The sequence below is a fragment of the Ptychodera flava genome (genome assembly GCF_041260155.1).
Source record: "Ptychodera flava strain L36383 chromosome 23 unlocalized genomic scaffold, AS_Pfla_20210202 Scaffold_24__1_contigs__length_23054250_pilon, whole genome shotgun sequence".
Taxonomy (NCBI): domain Eukaryota; kingdom Metazoa; phylum Hemichordata; class Enteropneusta; family Ptychoderidae; genus Ptychodera; species Ptychodera flava.
Genome location: NW_027248278.1, coordinates 19,299,688 through 19,320,193, shown reverse-complemented (window position 1 = coordinate 19,320,193; position 20,506 = coordinate 19,299,688). Strand labels below are relative to the sequence as shown.

General features: G+C 37.3%; 1 pseudogene; it reads right to left on the bottom strand.

Annotated features, from left to right (window-relative positions):
- Window positions 1-225: 225 nt before the first annotated feature.
- Window positions 226-20,316, bottom strand: LOC139124723 (kinesin-like protein KIF23; annotated as a pseudogene).
- Between the last annotated feature and the right edge of the window lie 190 nt (window positions 20,317-20,506).

Genomic DNA, 20,506 nt, shown 5'->3' with positions numbered 1-20,506 from the left:
CTCTTTCAGCTATTTCAACACACTGAATGAAATTAACATATGGTATTCTAACAAGTTTTCTAGTGAAATAAAAGTCCTAAGTACCATATGTGGTATGTGTTCTTTATCATAATCTAACTTGTCATACAGATGATAAAAATATACCTTACGCCAAAAACAAGTAGTTTCACTCCGTTGATAGTACCACAGAAGTGACGTACAGGATTCACAAGTTGTGGAGGCAGGTTTAGTTGTGTATTGTATCTACCTTTATTGCAAATGAACAGAATTAGTGAAATGTACATTGATATCAAAATGTGACTAACATGATTATAAATATCTATACAATAGTCATCTATATCATAGATAGACCCTGTAGGGTCTATGTCTACATATATGACCAGGTGTCAAAATGACACAACCACAAGCCAACATTCTTGCAATACCAATACCTCCTATGAACAAAATGTGATTACTACTCGTAGATTTCAGGAATTCTGCATGTGCACTGATGTATTATGTGCTCGTAATCTGCTTCTGAACTAATGATGATCAAATATTACATAACACACATGAAACAAGATGTTATCAGAATGTCTGTTCTGGTGAATGGATGATTGATAGCGAAGGAGGTCGGCTTGGATGGTTGTCACAGTTGCATTACTATAACTAATATAGGTTCATGCTATTAAAAGTTACATTGTTTTTCAAAAACCTGGGTTATCTTGGCAGTGGATAGCAATTCTGTAATATTCAACAAGCGTTTTATAGTCTGATTGTAGCAATAAATGTATCTTCTGTCAACAAGTACATACAGTCATCTACAGCAGTTGATTTCAAAATATTTTTCAGGCAGTGTTAGATGAATATCACTATATAATGGCAGATGTTAAAATATAGATACTGAATTATATGCTACATGTATTCTGAAATCCCATGTGAGTCCGCAAATCATGATCACTAGTGAAATACAGAAGTGGTATTTTGGGAAGGAATTTCGTTGATATAATATCTATAATCAGACATAACAAAGTGCAAATCTGTTGATAAATACTGGCAGTGAGTGAGGTCATAGAATTATATTTACAAGGTAATTGACAGTGTTATTGAAAATGAACCTGGGAAAATCACATTTAGAACTGGCAGTTTCATGTTAAACGTTGGCAGTATATATGGCAAATATGGATAGATACAATGAACCAGTGAACATTAAATGACACAACTAGACAAGAGAAGAAAGGACAGTGACACAAAATATACAGAAACAGGGTGACAATGACACAGTGCTAACAGGAGAAACTGTACCAAGTGGAAACACTTGCATGTATAAATTGATTTGCCGCTAAATTATTCAATTATCCTTCAGCAGGAGTACGTGGCAGACCATGCCATTTGATAGAATGTGTAAAGTACAGGTTTTGAAACAAAAGTAAATTAAAATGGAAACTTTGAATGAGTAGGCCAGTAGTTTCTGCACGTGACCCCCGCTTTTTATTGTAGAGTTTGAAAGAGAATGGTGGAAAGATAGCTTCAGGAAAGTTTGAGCAAATTTTTTAGACGTGAACTGCCTTGATATTGTATTTATGACTACATTCAAGGGTTGCCAGTCAGTTAGTTTCTCCTGTAAGCAACATGAAAAGATTGAAGTAACACAATAAAAAAACAAAAAACAGTACAAATCAGGAAGCCCAACAAAAATGTTCAGAAAATATCACTTTAAGAATAAAACTTCAGTAGTAGTAACAAAAATATTTTTTCTTTTTCTTCAAATTTGAACATATCACTATTATCATCTCCAATGTTCAAGTCAAACTATTTGCAAGACACTGATATCTAATGCTAAATTATCATTACAGTTCTAGTTTACAATCTAAATACAAAACCATGATTGAACAGCAGTCGTCTGCAGATACAAAATACTTGCAGAACTCACAGCTCTACTAAATTGCTTTATAAGAAATAAGTCATATCTGTAAATGATCCATTCTGGTTTAATTCTTCAATCGTCTGAAATGAAATGAAAAAAATAAAAGAGATGAATATAGACATAGACTGATCATTACAGATTTATCGGCTACACCCCTCTTTCCAAAATATGACAATACCCTAAAAAATTACATTAGCCTGAAATTCTGCAATACACAGGCTATTACCTCTTTCAAAAAAGCTGATTATATCACACCAATATCTGTCCTTTGAACCCTGACCCCATGATGACCTTTGACAAGGTGGAATTTATCCAAAATGGGGTTCAAATGGTTTAGCAGAATACACTTTGTTGTCTAATGAAAATGTCACTACATTGAAAGTGATAATCATAGCATATTAAGGAATAGATCTTCAACCTTTGACGATACCGTGAAGATAATGATCTATTTCAAGTCTTCCATGAGATTGGTATTGCTTACTTACTTGGGGTTTGTATGAACTAAGGAGGGTTCTGCCTGGCCTGGTCTTCCTTCAATCCCCACGGCACACTGCAATGAATATGAATATAGTGTAAAATAATCATAAAAACAACAAACTCTCAGGGCTGATTGTGAAGTGATGCTTGAATGCTTCAAATGGACACTTGAAGAAATAGAAATTTTCTAGAGTGTCAATGATTCTCTGGACTGTTTATGAAGAGAACAGCATAACATATTTTCATGGATACAAGTTTGCTGAGATTGTCAATTCTCTGTCTCTCTCATTTTTTACATTTGTGTACATGTGTGTATGTTGTTAAAATGAGAATTATCATTGTGGACATATTACAACCATTGCCAGTGGTGTTTTTATAAAGTGCCTAGGGTTGCCATTCTAATTTCCTACTCTCTCTGTCATTGCAATTATCATGTTATCATGATCATTTGATCGTGGATGTCTGCTTTGTTCATTTCTCATAGTTTTTGAGGTTGTTTGGACCTAACCAGTTTTTAACCAACCACTGGCCTATTCATAGTGACACTGTGAGTGTAGATGTTCAAGAGAATTTACACAACAACAAATTATGAAATGTCAAATAACACCCTAAATGGAAACAGATCTCTGGCATTAATTTGAACTGTAGGCATCTGTGAGAGTGGGATGATGAAAAACAGGTATCTTGTGGCAAGGAACAAGAGATGTAAACGTACATTGGATGACATAGAGATATAAACTCAAACCATATCATATTTAAGCCAATCAGGAGTAATGTTACATAAATGACTTACTCTGGTCTCTACGTCAGTCCATTCGCCACTCTCGGATTCATGCTCTGCTGCTGCCACAGATTGCAAGGATTTTCGTTTATGGCCGCGCTGGTTGGCGACTCCTGCGTCAACATCTCAATGTCTGTAAATTGTACGGCGTGACCTCCACCTCTGGTTGTAAACACATCACCCTGAAAGATATAAAGTCAGTTAGCATTTATTGTACGACTGGAAACTTTATTCACTATATGAGCTTGTCACCTTTCATTTGGCTTGTACTCTGCAGGAATTTTCTCGTCTCTCTTCGGGTTAGTGATTCCACTAGCTTCCAGCTCAGTAATGAAAACAACTGAGCTATTGTTTGTCAAACCTGTCATAGTGGCCACCCTTACAGAGCGGTCACCTCTCTATAGTGGTCACTTTGTGGCAGTCCCGTGGCATTTTACATGTTAAAGGCCCTCCACAGAACAGCCACCTCTCTTATGTGGTCAGTGGTCACATGGAATTGCTCCATTTTGTACAAAACCTGTATATAATGGTCAATATATCTGACTCTCAATGACCTCTATCAAAAAATGCTCAGACTGGAATGCAGGAAATAAGTCTACTTTTACTGATTTTACATTCTGCATTTACAAGCTTTCAGAAACTAAATAGCTGTTCTATGTTTTTTGACAGATTTATGTTATGGAATTTTATAATTGCTTTTATCTTTCCCTAAATTAACCACTTAGCGCACCACCTGCACAGAAAGTAATGCCACACTCACCGGCCTCTATAGAAAGGCCACTTCCATATAGTGGTCACTTTTTCTTGGTCAGTTAAGTGACCACTATACACAGGTTTGACTGTAGTTAACAAAATGAACTATTGAATCATCCAGCAGGTAATTAGGCCAAAAAAAAAAGAGTTCATCACTTCAGAGCCTTTGCATAATATTTCTTTTTTCTGTTTCTTTGCAGCAGAGATCAATGACGAAAATATGAATAATTAAAGTCACAAGATAGTGTGCTTAATACAAATTAACTCTTCCAAGTTACTAACATGTAGTTACTATACCTTAATTGGTGAAAGCCAGAATTCAATTTGATCATGGTATAAACAGAACCCACATGAATAATTGTGCATGGAACTATTTGTATTCCTATCCACTTTTCAGCCACATGTATTTGTTTCTCATGGTATTATATATTATTGCCTGAATACATGGGTTTATGTGCCGGAGAGCACGTGACAATTTGCCCGACGAAAGGAGGGCAAATTGTCTCCCGCTGCGAGGGCACATAAACCCGTGTATTCAGGCAATAATAATTTTATTACATGCCTCTTCACAGTTGACGCTATATGACATTTAGGGCAGGGCATTCTCAAACAATTTTATCATTATCGACCAGCATCAAACAGATTTTAACGAAAGTCAAAATAGCAGTGCACCTATGGATATTTTACATCTAACGTAAAGCGTGTACCTTGACGTCGAAAACACCGAAGGGCTTCACCGGACCGGGTAACCATGGAAACCGGTCACTACATTGTTCACGGGCCCGCTAACTCCCGAATGTTCAAATCAGTGCACATTTTTGCACTCACATCGAGGCATGTAATAAACGATGACGCTTTCCATGTCGGTTTTTCATAGAACACTGTGCAGTATTCATAAGCAGTGTTCCCGCTAAGGTTTATTTGCGCGCTTTTGCACATTGTCTCCTACTGCTCTCGCAGTGAAATTTCATGTTTTGCGCAACTTTAGTCTCAGTCATTTCAATCGGTATTAGTTTTGGAAATGATAAATCAGGGCCTGGGCGAAATGTGCGATCTCAGCGTAGATTTTACTTCAGCGTTTCGAGTTTAGCGCCCGTTGGCGACATAGTTGCCACCAACGTTTATTGTACGTTGTGACGTATCTCAATAAATTAGCATATACATGAACGGACCCAGCTGTGAGACAATCAGGCATATCTCAAGTTGCGCGCCCTCGCAAAACCTTAGAGTGAACACTGTTCATGAGTGTGACATTTTGTTCAAGAGTAGTTCTAGCCTGTTAAACCTGTGTATACATTAGAGCAGTGACATTACCTTGATAAGCTGTGTCTCCATTTCGCCCTGTGAATCTTCCTCCTGGTGTGTCAGGATGTACTTGTCAGCTTTCAGGTCTTTCTTGTTCATCACGGCCACCGTCTTCTTTTTCTTGATAGCAGGCTGTAACACAGTCTCTGTCAAAGCAAAATCATGGAATATTCATTCATTCTTCAGGATAAACATTGAAATCTTGATATTACATTGAAATTTTGTAAAATTTTCCATAGATACATCTACAACAAGGTATTGACAATGTAAAACGTTCAGCAACCACCAAAAAAGATTCATAATCATGTTCAGATACCACCATCTAAATCCTTTGTTCCAATTTTCCTGGAAAATAATGAACTTTTATCTGTGTTTTATGATATACACTCACTGTATCTGCTGTAACCATTACTGTTTACGTACAGACTGATGGTCAATCAGGCAACTTTTCAGCCTTTCACCACCATGGTTAGACTCAAAAGTCAAACAACAGAGCAAACAAAACCATGTGCACAAACCTGCATAGAAATAAATAAGTGTATTTCCATACATATTTGTACACTTAAATTTTTGTTGGCACTGCCATCATGTGATTTTCAGAATCTATAAAAGATCCCGCATCCTTTTATCCCTGAGTACATCCATTGACAAACTGTCCACCCCTTTCATCACCAGGGTTTGGCCAAAACCCATTGTTATCAATAGAAAGAGTGGCCCTCTCAATGCAAAACTGGGGTGAACAGGTAAAATACGCCAGAACTCTGTCAGTTATGTTCTCCCCTTCTTGACATAATATATTACTCTGACGAGAGAATGATTTGCTGTGATCTGAAATATATTTTACCTGTTTCAAGAGTGCTGACTGGTTTGTGGTCCACCCAAGTGTCAGCGTTGGTTGACTTGGAGCGGCGGTGCCTCAGTCGCACTGGGGGATGATTGTGAGTTCTTGTAGGCACAGGGGGCGGCGACTTGGATCGATACTTGCTATTTGCATTGCTTGCATTGGTACGGTTGCCTTGGTTAGTGTGCGCAGCTGCCCTGCCACGGGTGTATGGCTTTGGAGGTGGCTTGGGTTTCTTGGTGTCGACTTCTGATTCAGATTCGCTGGTAATCGGAACGCCGTCTTTGTTGCAGACGATTTCTTTGAGTTGGCGCAGCTTCTCGTCTTTCACCCAGATTTTGTTCTGCATTTCAATCTGCGTGGCTTTGACCCGCTTTGCCTGAAAATAAAATGATTCATAATACTTTCAAATGTCTCCCATAGAGTTGGTAGGCCATCTTCTCCTATCAGGTGTATCACTTCCCCATCTGCCAAGTCAGTAAAAAGCAATACTGAGCCAAACATAGGTATAAATTTCACCTACTTGGAATGGTATGTTACAGCAAGTAAACAGCAAAAACAATGTGTACACAGTACAGTGTATCTCTGTTTTAAGAACCTTCAAATGTTCAAGTTTTTGTTGAAATGAAACAAACCGGATATATTATGTGTCACTGGTTTTAACCAACTTGACCTTATGGTGACATATGACCTTGGATAAATGAGGGTTAAACAGTGGGGCATTAAAGGAGATTTTTTATGAGACTTACGCATTCCTTCTCCCACCGGTCTTTCTCAACTCCCATGATTCCTTTCATCGCTAGCTGCATCTTCCGTTTTTCCTCCTTCACTTTTTGCATGTCCTTGTCCTTTTTATCAACCTGGCAGTAATGGAAAAGAAAAGATGGTTTAACTTCCAAGAAATCTGAACTGAGTGTGTTAAGATATTAAAATCTAGTACATGAATTTGCTCAAAAGGAAATATTCTAAATGTATGTAGTCTTATAGTGTACCCTAATAAGCCCTGCACATAATGCAATGCTTGGTTAGGGAGAACATTCATTAATTTGATTTGTTTTGGGATGTACCAGCAACAGTTGCACATTCTACTTCTGTCATGGCAACAGATATTTTAGCAATGTTGTCAAAGCTCTGACTGCCTGGTAAGACTATATGCAAACAACTTATACACACACTATATTTGGGACTCCAGTCAGTATACCACATGTGATTTTTATTACCTACTTAAGCGGAATATTTATCTGCTTGAAAAATATTATTTAACAATTTATATTTTGGCTTTACCTTCATCAGTTATTACAGAAAACTTAAGCAGCACACTATGTCGTTCGGAAACATCTGCGTAAAACTACTGACCTGGTTTTTGAGATCTCTGAGATCTTGTTCATAGAGTTGGGTCTGTCGATGTAACATGGCGTTGGTGGCTTCCAGATTTTTCAGTTTTTTCTCCATTCTCAGCACATCTTTGTCTTTGCCGCCAAGTCTGGATTCAAGTTCAGCATTCCTGAGTTTTAGATCTTCATGTTCCCTTTCAAACTCCACTAACATTTGTCTGAATGAAGCCTCTGTATACCATTTTGAAGAAAAAACAAAGGCAAAGATGGGTTACCGAGTTTGCAAAGCTGGCGTTGAGGGCGCTGTTCCTGTAGACAATTCTTGATTGAACTTGAAGCATTTATTAACAGTATTGAGTGACACCAAAAGATAACAATCCTTGAACATGTCCATGTAAATCCACTGTCTCTGTGTCTGTGTCACAAACAAAACAGATGTACTTACGTTTCCTACTTAGATCGTCTAACACAGTGTTTCTCCTTGCTAGCTGTTCTGACAGGAATGTCATCAGATTTCTCAGTGTGGTGTCATCACTGGCATCGGCAAGCTGTCACAGACAAACAAGAGCATTGTATTATCAGTGATTCTACTCAAGAATTAAGGAACGCAATGTGTTATACATTATAGCCCAAACATGGGACTATGTGCCCGAGGGCAGGTGACCATTTGCCCGACGTAAGGAGGGCAAATGGTCTCCTGCCCCGAGGGTACATAGTCCCTTGTTTGGGCTATAATGTTTTTATTACATGCCTCTCTTACTCAGTTTGCACCAAAAATATTTTCCTTTATTGGCAAATTATAGACAAATGCTTTATTTCATTTAGACGAAAAACGGTTAAAAATAGAATGATTTTCATCATTGAATGGCGCATTGATATATTTAAACTACTGTTATGCGGTTTATCAATATTTTATGCAACATTTTCCAAAAACCGGATTTTCTGTGCAAAACATGAAATTTCAAGACTTTACATCCAAAAGTTTTCAAGTTGAAAATAGTTCCGGTTCACTTTCAGTCCAGTGATGACTATGTGGCCCGCAATGTCATCAGTGAGTTACCATTGAATCCTACGGAGCGCGCGACGTTCGATATGCGAGGCATGTAATAACATACAAAATCAGTACATCCAAGTAATCAGGTACAGACAAACCCACGTAGAAACGCGTACATGGAAATATACACATTTCTGTACACATTGGTGCACATGGTTGTTTGTACTGTGGTCCAATCAATTTACCGGTTTAACCTATTTCAAATACAGTATTGTAAAATTTACGGCTTCAGAAGAAGTTACAGAATTAAGATTCACTCAGTACATAAAACAAACATCCATGTTTTGTGTCACACAGTGGTACAAGTACTATGAGCTGTTTGACTTCTTATAAAAGAGAAAAATAAGATCAAAACATGGCCTTGTATATTTTAGTGAAAAGCAACATGCTGTCAGGCAAATCCTACATGTACACATTCATAGTGTTAGAGTATGTGTGATTGGTGTAAACTTTGTCGAGATGGATTTGATTTTCAGAAAAATGATGCATAACACAAACTTTATTCCTAAGACGGTAAGAGATAGCTAGCACCTACCTGTAACACTGGGAACTCAGGCCATGTAAATGGTAAGGGAGGCAGTGGTGGTAATTCTGTGCTATCAATTCCGTCCTGGTGGATCTTTGATAAGGCTTCCTTGTACATTTGATTGGCTGTGGTCAAATGAACAGAAATGGGAAATTCTTTCAGTGGGAGTGAAAAATGACATGCAGGAATGTGGAAACTAAGTATTTGTGGTCCTCTGGCCAGTAGCAACATAGACCAGTTGTCTTGCAGTCCAGTTTGGTAGTCCTACAGTCATGTTTGCCTGGCCTGTAGTCTAGTTTGGTAGTCCTATACAGGGTTCGCAATAACCAGTGGTCATGCGTCAAAAGACCACCAATTTTCTCATTTTGACCACCAGATTCCATTTTGGGTGGTCCATCCAGAACACCAAGCTTTTTGGCGCTTTTACTAGTACCTCCAGAGCTATAAACGCAGGACCTCAACTAAGACATTTCAACCCAAATCCAGCTCTACAAATGTGGTGGAATGGTGGCCAGAACAAGACCTCAGCCCACAATCTAGCCCTAGGACCCTGACCTCCACAACGATTACACTCTGAAGTGACTGATTATTTTGGACCACCAACATTTGTTACTGACCGCCAAAATTTGAATCCAGTGGTTAGCCTTGACAACCGAACAAATACAGTAAAATCTGTCTTAACTGAACCGTTCAGGGACTGAGAAAATTGTTCGGTTTATAGACTTCTTTTGACATACCGCTAGAGTGTTTTATCAGGACAGTTCAGTTCAGACAGTTTCCAGTGTAGACGGTTCAGTGTAGACAGGTTTCACTGTAAATAAATTTGAGCCCTGCTATAGTCTAATTTGCCTGTCCTGTAGTCTAGTTTGATAGAGCTCATCCCCTTGTACAGTAAGAAGATTTCCTATGAGTTACATTCCATGGCACAGACGAGGAATATAATTATTTTCAAAATGGGGTTGAGGTTAATAGTAAATCTCTGAACGGAATTCTTCTTTTACACCCCTATATTATTGGTACAAGCTAATAAATAGTTTCAATGACAAATATTGGCCTCTCACTCCGGACTTGGGGTGAAAGGGTGACTTAAATCTTACCTCGTCTTCTACCAGTGTCAGTCCAACATCAAACCTGACACCAGTGGGTCTGGCTACTTGTACTTCTTGTGTCACCTCAGCAAATTTCATCACATGCTACGAATGAAAATACAATGACCATCAGAATAACATGTACGACAGCTAATGAATACAGAAAGAACATTTTCTATAATACAAAGGTACTGGTATATCCTGAAAGTCCACTTGCAGAAAGTTGGAAAATAGCGTAGACAAGTGTTTAAATTATTCACCACTAGTGTGATCACAATTTGAGGACACTTTCCATCTTAAAATTTGTACAGATCAAGACATTCAAAGTGTAGAAGATCACTGTGATAAGCTGAGTACTGGGATTTCAACATGCTGTGGGGAGTATGCTGGTACCTGGGAACTGCTGCTGACACAGGTAATAACAACCCTGGAAAAAAATGTTAAAGTTAAGTTGCTGGTCCTTCAGCGGTATTAACCACTTGACGAACAGACCTGGACAACATGGCAACCTGCATTGCTGCTGTAAATATTTGAAAACAGAAGTTTGAAGACATTCTTACCAAATTTTCATCATAGTCTACAGCAGCTGGGTTAACACAAACACCATAGCGACTTTACCCTCTCCGTCAAAATAGTTCTTGAATAGATGGGTGAGTTTACTGTCACGGTACGGTACCATCTGTCAATTTGCCAGAAGAACATGGTTAGATAGAAAATATGAGATACACAAAATCAAACATCTGGATTAGAGAGGACAGTGTAATATGTATCACTAAATACTTCACTTACAATTTAAGTATAGGAAAAAATTTGTTTTGAAATCCAACTTGAGATTAAATACATGATCAGTAATATTTGCAATTTCCTTTCCCTTTTGGAAAGCTACCAATATAACTTTTGTGTTAAAAAGCCACAAAAATTAGTTCTGAGTTGTTCTGCATCTCTGTCACACTCAAAACAACATTTTTGCAGCTCATACCAGTGATGTTTTACAAGATTGGGTTTAATTTCACATTGTTTGTGTACATCACATCCTCATAAATCATTTAACCCTTTGAGTGCTGTAATTTTTCCACAAACAGTGCAATATTTAATCCAATTTTTATGACTTTTTCAGTAATTTTTGATGAAATTTGGACCAAATGGACATCATATTTCATTGGTTACAGTTTTTATCAAAATTTTGGCAAAAATCTGAAAAAAATTGGCTGGGATATAATCTATAACGGTGACAAAACTGACTTTGGTGCTCAAAGGGTTACAGGGATTATGTCCAAAGACAGTTGAAATATACAGTAGTACAGCAAGAATGCAATGAAAACTGATAAGTTGAAATATTTTTCCCAGCAAAGGCATACCTTATCAGCTGAATTGAGTTGGTTTTCACGCAGTGTTTCAATACATTACGCAGTGTCATCAGTGATGCATTGATATTACCAGCTTCACGCAGTCTGTCCCGGAATTCTTGGTACGGTTTGTCCTTTCACTGCCGGCTAAATCAACCAATGATAGCTGACTCACACAGATCTGTTCTTTGTCCTGATGAACATATCATATAAGATGGTATGGTCAATTGTTTATAAGTATACCGGTACTTTTGATGATAGACCACAAAATCTCCACTGAAGTTCCATCAGAAAACTATAAAGTATAGCTAGATTACACTCATCAGTTTTTCAGTCAAGGTCATGATTTTCTTCACTGAATCAAGTTGTCAAAAACAAAGTTGTCGACATAGCACCATTCACCATTGTCACTGGCCAAACACATTCCACTATCAAGTATGTGTCTGAAGAGAAGCTATGAATCGGAGCTGCAAACACAACAGGTTATTTGTCGGGCACATGGCATTTTCACCACACTCCCGTAAGAAAAAGATCACTTCATCATCTGCGTGAAGCATAGCAGTACTGTGATGTGCTGACGTGTGAGAAGTAAGATTTCAAAGAGAAATCTCAGATCTTTTCTGTCTGCAATTTTGTATGTGTAATTGTTAACACTTTTAGTAATCAAGTTTGCAACTCCATTGACCCAGAAAAGAGCAAAATCATTCCATTACCTGTACAACTTCTTCACCCAGTGAGTCTAATGGTGCCTGTATCAATCTGATGTTGAACACACTGTGACTACGACTTGATTCACGGTTCAGCTGCGTGTTAGCTACTCGACGTCTCTTTTGACCTGCAAAACATGGTTGAAAACAAGTTTATTTGTTATGATTTGATTTACAGCGGAAAAAATGACCAACAATTTGTGCGAAGGTCCAAGACTGTACCCTTAATCCACTCATAACTCTTTTACTACAAAAATTTGGTACCATTCAGTTGTTGTCTAGTAGGGTGGATGATCGATTCAGTTTAAAAGGAAATGGTGTGAAAGGATTAAAAAAGGGGAAACTCCCACAAATAAAAACACAGATCCCTCTATTTATGATGCTGTCAAAGCTAATCATTAAACACAACCGTAGAAAAACAAAATTCTTTCTGTGTGCGGTCAACAGTTAGGCAAATACAATGGTTCAGCAACCTGAAGGACAGAAATTACAAATCTAACAATAAAAAAAATAGGAAGTGGCAGTCCTTTTACTGGATTCTTCATATTGTTTGAAAGAAGTGCCACTTTCTGATTCTATGTTGCCCAATATGATATTTAGAATGGGAATTTCTTCTGTAAAAATTGTGAAATGACCTTTAAACCTATGACCTCACCTCTCAGGAAGACATCATATGCTTCCTCTGTAGATTTGACTTCAACCTCAGCGCATCCACTGATGTACATATTGTGGCAGTTGTCTCCACGTAGAATCTTGGACTGTGGAGGCTGTAACCAAGACAACCATTGTTACCATTATGTTAATTAATCATGTGGGCACACAAAAGACTGGTGCCAATTGTGACAGTAAAAGACAATAACAAAACTACCATTTTGTCCACACTGCAGACAATGTAAAGTGAAACTAAAGATACAGAGAAACAAGTCACTAAAATCGGTGGCAAAGTATTTGCATTCACCCGTATGAAGGTATAACACTACACACATAGCTAACAACTGTACACAGTACGGACTCATGCGAAGCTCAGATACTATCCCGGGAAGGAAAAACAATAAATGAAAGAATAAATACATAAAATACAATAAATAAGATAAGCTAAAATAATAAATGACATCACAATTGTGCAAGCATATGCTATGTTATTAAGACAAAAACTTTCCTCTAACTACTACAGATATCTGTATAGAACTAAACACATATATATACCCACATTTCATTTTAAACAGATATTCATTTCCTTGTGTATTCAGCATTGTTTCATTTTCTACTAACATTGACCAGATAATTAACATGCTTAAAAGTAATGATTACACTAAATTGATTAAGATACAGCTTGTTGGTGCACCAGTACCGTATAGTTACTCCTGTTATTGTTATATTGTTAATCTGTTATTGCTAATTACAGTTTTCCACATTAATTTCATACTACCCATATCTTCCATTAGCAAAAGTTGTGTAAGGTGTAAACTTCAGGTCTATCTCAAAGTGAACACCTGGTCGGAAAAATGACTCAGTTTGTTTTGAATTAAGTGCATAAATTTCCATGAGATTGGTATCCAATTTTCTCTCACATCATCAGCTCTTTCCATGATTCTCAACAAATGACACTGCTAATGCAAACAAACTTTAACAAATTATATTTTTCACCATTTCAGAGTTTGGTTGTGACCAAATATTTGCGATATTATTTTCTTCAAACTTCGCTGTGGTAAATAATGTCCCATCCATAAATATTGTGTTGGTACTTGAGAGAAAAACTTTTGATTAAATATTTTGATTTTTACCACTGGAGCTTTCAACAAGGATTATCACAAGATCAAAGGAACCATAATGACAATTTATTTCAACTTCACCAAATTTGGTGTTTTCAGGAAAGATCCAAGCCAAAGATTGGAAGAATAATCACATCATAGAACTTACTTCTGTAGGTGTCTTCTTACACAATTCTAAATGTAGATGATATTTATCTGTATTTTTTACCAACATGTATACCAGTATCCTCATATCAAACAATCGAAAATTCTAAATAAAGTGTTTTTGAAACCTCAGACATGAAAATACACCAACAGGAATGGTTGTTTTTTAGTAATCAATCTATAAGAGGCAACTGTCAGACTTTATTAGAAAGACTTGGTATGGATAGCTGCACTTTGACCTTGACCTCAAGTATGGTAAAAGTGCTAGGGTCAATAAGACATGCAGACTGAGAGGCCACTACACCATGAGCAAGTTGAGTCAGTAAGTGTTGGTAGTCAGGCTGGAAGATTTGACATGTGAGGGCGCCCTTGCCGGAGCGTTCAACATTTTATGTCTGAGTTTGCATTGAGAAGCAGCAACACAAACAGTTGCGGTCCAACACGCACACACATACATACACACACAAAATGACACGTGAAAACATACGTATCAAGGTAGTCCTGAAAACCTGTCCTAAACCTGTCAGCGATTTTGAAAAAAATAAAAGAAAAAAAAAAATATTATGAATGTCATGTTTTATCAATACCAGACTTGAAATTATCAATGGTGTATGAAGATAATATTCTGCTTCTTCCAGAAAAAAATACCATTATCTCTTACAATATCTATGATTACATGCTTAACCCTAGCAAAGAAAGTTTGAACCCTAATAATAACATATTTAATATCTCCAGATAGAGGTGTTGTCACCATACTCAGTGACTATGGCAAATCACTGAGCATGTTTGCATATTCTTTGAATAGGATAAAATAATACTTCATATTGACAAAAACACTCCGATTTTGTAATTATTGTCACCTTTGATTGATGTTGTCCAGGGGCGTGTCTTCTAAGAGATCATAGACGTAGTTGTTGTAGATTTCAACATAGGATACGAAGACGGCGTAGTTATTGTCTTCCTCTACATTGTCCACAGAGGTAGTGTCTCGTACTCTAGCAACGTTGACGTCTTCCCTAAAACGATGTCTGGTGAAAGAAAAAAGCAAAAATTCTGTGTTTTATGATCCTAGAACATCTACGACAATATGACAGCTGTTAAAGGAAATTGTTCATCAAAATTAAGCCTACGACTGCTTTATGCCAGATGGGTAGGGTCAAAATGAAACTATAAAAACTACATATACAGTGATTCTGACACTCCATAGATAGAGAACTTTCTTCTTTTTATCAAACATGGACCAAAATGGTATCTGAGTAACTGGTGGTGACCGAGATATTTTTGCCCATTTCATGTCAGCCATTATCACTTCCCTATCTGCCGTGTCAATGAAAAGCAGTATTGAGCCAACACCATCGGTATTTTCACCCACTTGCCATATTATTAATTTGTGTACATGTATGTAGCAGGCTTAGTCTATAAAAACACGCAAGATATCTGCTTTCGAGGACTTTCAAATTTTTGTCAAAATGCAAAATGTGGGACATGCTTTGCCCAACTGGTTTTTTAACAAACTTGACCTGATGGTTACATATGAACTTGAAAGAATAAAGGTCAAACATACTATTGATCGCAGGTATTGAGAGTGAGCAGAAGAAACGGTACAAGTGATGAAATTTGAAATTATCTACCTGGATTTTGGTGTTGATGGAGTTGAAGGTGGGTTCATTGCCAGTATTTCACGTTTCTGTCTTTCAACCATGGCATCTGCCTCTGTCTGTACTTCAAAACCATTCATCTTGTCTGGCTTGAACACCTGAAATCAAGTGACAATGTTTGCAGTGATGAGTAAATTAATGAAATTGCCATACATTTTTTACACTGAGTAAGCAATATCTCAAGAGTTTTTCAACTGATTTTGTTGAAATCATGTCAGGCTGTTTGTTATTTACATTATGATGAGGTACAGTCTACAGCACACAAAGTTGTAATCCATACCTCAAATACAAAAAGGACTAGATGGTTACTGGGAAAATAAAAAGGAAGGTTGATAAAAGGAAATATGATTGTGTGTTAAAATGCTGACTGTTTCACCGGTTATTTCTCAAAAACTTCAAACTGAGAAATCAGACCTTCCCCAATTAGCATAATATACAGGTATGAATATATGAAAACACTGGCTTCATTATACTATTATAAAGCATTAAGTGCGTTTGAGTTTCTGTATAACATAATGTAGAAGTGCTGTTGAGAATTCTGTATGTGTCGTAGGGATGACCTAATTGTGCGCCATAGTGTGTCCAAGCGCTAAGGGTGTATGGTACTCTGTGCACACAATGTCCCATTGTTCATTATCTCTGAGGTGTGGAAATGGCGGTAAATCTAATCTAAGTAGAGTTTCAAGCCTTGATGCCATATTCAAATTCAACGTGAGAAAACTTAAAATGTCACATACAATTACATCTAACATGTTTGTTACTATGTCTGGAGAAACATGAAACAATTTCTCCCCCTCCCCCCACCCCAGGTCACACAATAGCCATGGAGGAAAGTCTCTCCAGGTGTGCAATGAATTTGTCATGTTGATTACCACCTAAGTAAGTTAGAGTTGACATAAGTATGATACTTCTACTAGTTTTATCTCAAGGAATATGGAAACAGATTCTCTGATGATGACAAACAGTTGCACAACTGCGTAAAGAGTAATTCTGTAGTCAAACTCTTATGAAAGATCCTTAAATCGTATATCCTAAAACTGTTTGTGGCTGTATCAGGGTATGGCAACTTTGCAAGGGTATTTTATGTGCTATGTTTAGATGCAGCTGAGTCAATTGTTCACTGTACTCACATATTTCTTGGCTTGCAAGGAAGATATGCTGTTGAAAAGGACATCAAGACATCTTGGTAGCAATCCACCATCTTGTGGAGAGCCTGTGACGGTATGAGTCTTGCCAGAACCAGTCACTCCATAGGTAAACAACAAACCTGAATGAACGTAATCAGGAAAGTGTCAGTTGCTGAGTTGAGTCTACAAACTCATCGAACTGCTCCTATATTTAGAAGATGAATTATTTGATTCATACTAGATTTCATCTGCCATGTGGAATAAATCCACAAGTTTTCAATTTTAATTTTAAATTTACTTTTCTTCAGTGCCACAAAGCAATTACATGATGGCAAGGAATAGGTGAATGTGAATGAGTTCCTGATAATTTACGATTATTTTTTTTTCAAGTGTATTGTGAATAAATTGCAGTCTTGCTCTAATCACAGTCCCAGCTTATTTTCAGGAAAAGCGAAGTAGATCCCGAAAAGGTCACAGATATCTCTGAAAGTTTCTGTGACTTGTCTCAAACGATATAGAGTTTGAAATGTCCATAGTGTTACATGTAGGGTTACTGGGTATGCCGATTGTTTCATGAGGGTATTGTAAGTTTTAAGCGATTACAATCACATCGCAAACATATAACTCTGTGAAATATGCTGAGTTCTTGTTTGTAGCTGCTTCTTCCTTATAATGTATCAGGGATGTAGAGAATTTTTGTTTTCAGGTGACAAAAAATGCCCCAAGTAGTATGCCAGCGCATATTTGTCCAAGGTTTCCCTGATGTTCATTAAACTACGTAATTTTCAAAACCAGTGAATTTGAGCTGACAGCCAGTTGTTTTGCAGGCTGCTGGCTATATTCTATATCCTGTATTGCAGTCTGGGAAGTCTGACATACACTGACTCATGATAAATTTCTTACGATAGTATGAATCAGCTGGCATGTACCACAAATAACTGATCAGAATTAAGGTGGTTGGAAAGGCTAGAGCGTCAGTTATAAATTTCAACAAAACTATTAAAATATAAAAGTAGTCAACATTCGCTGTGGAATAAAAAAAACTAGACATTTGGGCACAAAGGCATTGCAGAGTTATAGCCTGTTAAAACTTCTGAAAAACTGACCAAATAAGAAGAAGTTGGGGAGTCCTTAGTGTATTAACTATGGTAGAGGTCCCCTAGCTTTCAATAAAATGTTTGAAAAGGGAAAGTCATTATTTGCTGTTTTTCAGGAAAGTTTGACAAGGCGGTGCTGGCATTCAGAGTGAGTGACTGCTATTGTAAATGCATTTTTAGATTCTTTGAGTGTCAAAGAGGTGTCAAAAGTGAGATTAACCAAAAAAAACTGCTCTATGACTTCAAAAGAGGGGTGCAAATATGGCTTGTTTTCAACATTTTTGACAGAATAACAGTTTTCCTACATAATTGTATACCAATTTAATCCAACTTTGAAATGAGATATGGACATGGAATTTTACAGCCTATTAACAAGGTTACAGATAAGATTTGTACGGCACAATTTTCCTGTATTTGAAGTACTTTTTGAAAAATCACATTTTGAAATTTGAAAGAATTTTAATAATTTTTTGATATATAAACCCATGTAAAATCATAAAAACAATTTTTTTTTACAAATCCTGCCGTACAAATCTTACAATAAATAGTGTCAACATATTTATAACTAATTTGGTAATATTAATACTATCCAATTATTATTAAATTCAAATATGTAAAAAAAATATGAAAAATTAAATTTTAATATTTACTGGTGTATATTTCAAAATCATGGCTGCAAATATACAATTTTTATATTCTTTGGAGAAAATATTAACTAAGGGAGTTATCCTGAAAATTTGAACTAAATATCTTGATTCTAACACTTGAAATTTGACATTAACTCTGAGAAAAGAATTGGTGCAAAATAGCCTTTCCAACCACCTTAAACAATTCTTATGTCTTCAGCAGTCAAACATCCGTTAGTGACACTTACCATTTTTGCAGTGTATCAGATCATTCACCAAGGGAAGGCCACATGGTCAAACAATGCCTTCTGTGATGTGTCCTCAGCAAACACAAACTTGTATTGTACTGTATCTCTTTGTAGTTGCCACTCTTGTAGGCAATGGAACACTGCGGTGGACTCAGCTGTACTGTGTTGCTGTTGATGACTTCGATGCAGTTCTCACCGTCATCTTCGTCTTTCGGTCGAAGACGACAATATACCTAATGTGATGATAAATAGTTTGCAGTATTTACAGGTCTTCATCAGAACTGAGCCTAACAAGAGTTAGACCCACTGACATAATGTGATTTTTGGTTCTCAATGTAAATGAAAGATATGGAAGTAACACACCCCCATGATTTAATTATGTGATTTTCTTTGCTGTATTTGTATTACAGTGAAATTTTAATTTTTGGCATCTGGATACTCCAGACATTCTGCACTCTCGTGTGAAAACCTCAGTAGATTATTGATGCAGTTTTGTGCCCTCAGCTTTCCCAGCAATCTTGTGAAGTCGGTACAAACACACACTGGAGCCTGGAGTTTGCACTGACAACTGCAGTACAGCCTACAGGGTAGCTCTGCGTGGCAGTGCTACAGGGCTAGGTGTTACCGGCTATATAGGCCTCCCACCCATGGGAGGCCTGCCGGTCACACAGTCCTGCCACGCAGAAAAGTACAGGGTAATTTGTTCTGGCATTTAACAAGTAATACACCCTAAACTAGGAGAAATATAAAGGCGTTAAGGATGTGAAGGAATTGAGTGGTTTTCTTGATTGGCTTCTACCTCTGACATTTGCTGACCTCATCCATTGTGCTTGACAACGTTTTTACTCTTCGAACGAACGCGACCGTTCACACATTGGCGTTTGTATGGTTTCCTATTTAAGGCTTTAACATGTTTGCGTTCTTTGAAAAGACCATTGTGTAAAAACAGACGACTGGCAATATGCGGCCATGTTTGGCGAATGGAATTATCTGTTTGTGACGATGCCACCAAACTGATCGAGTAAATTGTAATGTTGTCGAATTGGGTGTATTTATTGTACGATTTTGCCGCGAGATTTGCAACTCCATGGTCAGGACAACCGCACGGCACCAAATGTGACATTTCATTACCGCTGGCTTCCCGATTGTACGGACAGCATCACAGCTAAAATGTGACATTCAATAGCGAGTCAAACAATCTTACCTCGACTGGATCTTTAACGTTATTCTGAGGTTTCCTTGGAGTTTTCTTCGGTGTTTTGCCCCGCCTGAAATGGGACAGGAAACAACGTTACGATCATCAACTCACAACCACAAAAATCACTTCAAAGATCCACTTCTGAAAACACATTAGGATTAACACACATTTGGATACTCACATGGGCTTCATTTTTATGACTATTGTGGTATTCGAAGATTTTTGGCAGTGATTTTGGCTATCGTTTCGTAGTTCGCGTCGCACGACGTGCAGTACGTTCTCTCTGTATTCTACACAATTCAAATTTCGTTCTTCGAATGCCAACCAATCATAGAGCGCTTTCATTCCGCCCTTTCGTTTTACTTCCCATTCATGCCATTGAGGGCGTTCCACCGGTAGATAATTACGTTTAATTTTTCTTTGCTTCTACAGTGATGTTTTCATAAATGACATTGAAGGAATGTTTGATATATAGAAATAAAATATAGCAAAGTAGATGCATACTTCCCAACTTCCTA